Below are 3653 nucleotides of genomic sequence, written 5' to 3'. Positions count from 1 at the left end.
AGAAAAATATTTGAGCACAGATGAGAAAACTGATGTTCACTTCAGCTTCAACAGAAGAAAAATAAGGTCTAGTTACAAAAACAAGGGAAAACTGCTTGTTAAAGAGGAAGCTATCAAAAATACTATGGATAATGAAGCCCTTGAAACAACATCAGTATTACAATTACTGGCAATGGAACAGAATGAAATGAGTCAAGACATTGATCCCAATATTATGTTGTCTGTTTCACATGACAGCTCCCTACTTTTAATGCCACTGACTGCTTGTTCTTCTGAGAATCAAAACTCTATGCAAAAAACCCATCCCAAACCTGATCCACATACTTCAGTACTTAAAAGTGAAAATCTTCCAAAGAATCAAGATGAAAAAAGAAATATAGTAATATTGTAATGGTAGAAAAATCAGTGAATGACACCAAGGAATATGAGGATAACTCTGAAACTCTTAACAGGGCAGACATAGGAATAGTTTTATCAGACAATGCACAACAGGAAGGGCAGGGGATTGAAATCCATCCAACACAAATGCTGGAAAGTTTACAAATTGATTTTTCATTGCAAACTAATACAGGTGATGCCACAGAAAGCCTGAAAGAGCAAACTAAAATTGTCATTACAGCATTCATAGAAGAAAGTAACAATGGTTCTTCAAACATTCAAGAAGATTCATCTTCTGATGTGAAACAAATCATTTGATCTACAGTAAAAGACAGCTTGGAAACTGTAATCCACATAAATGAGGATGATCATGTACATCAGCCAGAGCAAACAATGGCCATTGACACAGAAAGAGGAGACAATGCTCACAGTCAGATTGATGATGGAGCTGGACCTCTGGAAAAATATATTAAAGACAGTTCTGAACAAAATGTTCATGAAGGAGTTGCCTCTGAGAGGAACAATGTTTTGGCTGAGTCTCCACTCACAGGCCTAAAGGCTCCTTCAAGCCCTCAACTTCAGGATAAATCTCTGAGCACAGATAAGCAAACTGACGCTAACTTTAGCTTCAGTGGGAGCAAAAGAAAACTGGGACAAAGTCGTAGAAATAAAGGAAGACACTGTGGTAAAGAATCTAAAAAGGATATCTTAGAAAAAACCATAGCTGATAAAGTACTTGAAACCCTAAAAGTATCATTAGAAAAAAAGCCAGAAACGAAGAGAGAAAACAATCAAGACAATGAAAATGAGAATCCCCTTTCAGCTTTACAAGACAGCCCAATGCCTTTAAGGCCTCTGCATAGTCATTATTCTGAGGATCAAAGCTCAATACAAACAACAAACTACACATTTGACCCAGAGTTTGTGATGCCTAAAACAGAAAACATTCTAAAAGATCAAGAAAGAGAGACGGAGAGTAACAAGGGAATAGCAGAAAAATCAGTGGATGAGGCAAAGGAAGATGTGGAACAGTCTGAAATTTCTTATAGTGGGGAGATAAAGTTTGGTTCATATTATGTTCAGCTGGAATGGCAAGAGGATGAATTACATGCAAAACAAATTAAACAAAAGTACACAATTTGATTCTTCTTCCAAATCTAGTACACTTGTTGATGATCTTATCCTGTCTGGTTCACATGACAATTCCATGTCTTTAACGCCTCTTGATTTTTCTGACGACCAAAACTTAATACCAACAACACATACTGAGTTTGACCCACAGTCTTTATTCCTAAAAGTGAAAATATTCAAAGAGATCAAGAAAGAGAGACGGAGACTAACAAGGGGATAGCTGAAAAATCAGTGAATGACGCAAAAGAAAACATGGATCAGTCAAAAACATCTTATAGTGAAGACATAAGAAATGTTCTGTCAGTTCATGTTCAGCAGGAAAGAAAGCAGGATGAAGTTCTTGCAGTACTAATTCAAGAAAGTCTACAAATTGATAATTCTTCCAAATCTGGTACACATGTTGAAAGTGGAAAATGTGACAATGTTTCAGAGACTTTGGATGATCAAGTTGAAATATCTGTGCTAACATTTCAAAGTACTCTTGATCTTGAGACAACACAAAAATTATGGGAAAAAATAGTAAGCCAAGAAAAATATACGCAAGAGAAAGAGACTGATATGAACTTACCACAAGACAATTCCATGTTTGCAGTGTTTACACCTGGACAATCTACTGTGGTCGACAGCACTGTGCGAAAAAGCCAGGCTGAGCCTGATCTGAAGATTTTTGTTGCTAAAATAGAAAGTCTTCCCAAATATCCAGATAAACGCAATACCAATATTAATGTTGCAATGTCTCATGGATCTAGAGAGGCCACACCAGTGGGTAAATCTGACAGATCTCTAAGCAAAGAAGCTCATGCTTCTAAAAACGAAAATGTCATACTAACAACACACAATGAGTTTAACCCACAGTCTTTGATTCATAAACGTGAACATTTTCAAAAAGATCAAGAAAGAAAAAAAGAGACTAAAAGGGGGATAGCTGAAGAATCAGTGTAAGATGCAAAGGAAGATGTGGATCAGTCGAAAACATCTTATAGTGAGGAAATGAGAAATGTTCTGTCAGCTGATGTTCAGCAGGAAAGAAAGGAGGATGAAGTTCTTGCAGTACAAATTCAAGAAAGTCTAAAAAATTATACTTCTTCCAAATCTGGTACACTTGTTGATAGTGGAAAATGTGACAATGTTTCGGAGCCTTGGGATGATCAAGTGCAAATATCTGAGCTAACAATTCAAAGTACTCTTCATCTTAAGACATCACAAAAGTCAATGGAAAAAACACCATTAAGCCTAAAAATTTTTAAGCAAGACACAGAGGGTGATATGACCTTAACTTTACCTCAAGAGAGCTCCATGTTTGCAATGTTGACACCTGGAAAATCTTCTGGGGTCCACAGCACTGTGCCACAAAGCCACGCTGAGCCTGATCTGAAGACTTTTGTTACTAAAAGTGAATATCCAGATAAACGCAAGACCAATATTAATTTTGCAATGTCTGGTGGATCTAGAGATGCCACACCATTGGATAAATCTGACAGTCCTCTGGGCAAAGAAGTAAAAAGTCCTCATTATTCAGTTTTTGCAGTAGGAAAAGAACAGATTCTAGAAGGTCAAACAACCCCAATACAAGAGAGTCTACAGACTGAGTACTCATCTGACACTCTGACAGATGTTTTTTCTGCATTCACAGACCTAAATGTTTCTTCAGACCCACAACATCAAGACAAATCTTTAAGGACAGAAGAGCAGCCTGAAGGTAATGTCAACTCCAATGTGAGCATAAGAAAACTTGGGTCAAGCCGTAGAAACAAAGGAAGGCAGCGAGGTAAAGAACCCAAAGTGGGAGTTTTTGAAAATACCAAGAGTGATGAAGACCTTGAAACAACACCAGTATTAGAAACAAAAAAATCAGGACAAGGCGAAATGAGTCAGGACAGTGGGCATGATGTTATCCTGTCTGCTTCACAGGAAAGCTCCATGTCTATATTGCCTCTACCTGGTCATGCTTCTGAGAATCAAAACTTAATACCAACAACACACACTGAGTTTGACCCACAGCCTTTGATTCCTAAAAGTGAAAATATTCAAAGAGATCAAGAAAGAGAGACAGAGACTATAAAGGAGATAGCTGAAAAATCAGTGTATGATGCAATCGAAGACATGGATCAGTCGAAAACATCTTATAGTGAGGACATAAGAAA

Source organism: Nematolebias whitei, chromosome 7, assembly GCF_014905685.2.
Source record: "Nematolebias whitei isolate Nwh7 chromosome 7, NemWhi1, whole genome shotgun sequence".
Classification (NCBI taxonomy): Eukaryota; Metazoa; Chordata; class Actinopteri; order Cyprinodontiformes; family Rivulidae; genus Nematolebias; species Nematolebias whitei.
Note: the sequence above shows the minus strand (reverse complement) of the source record.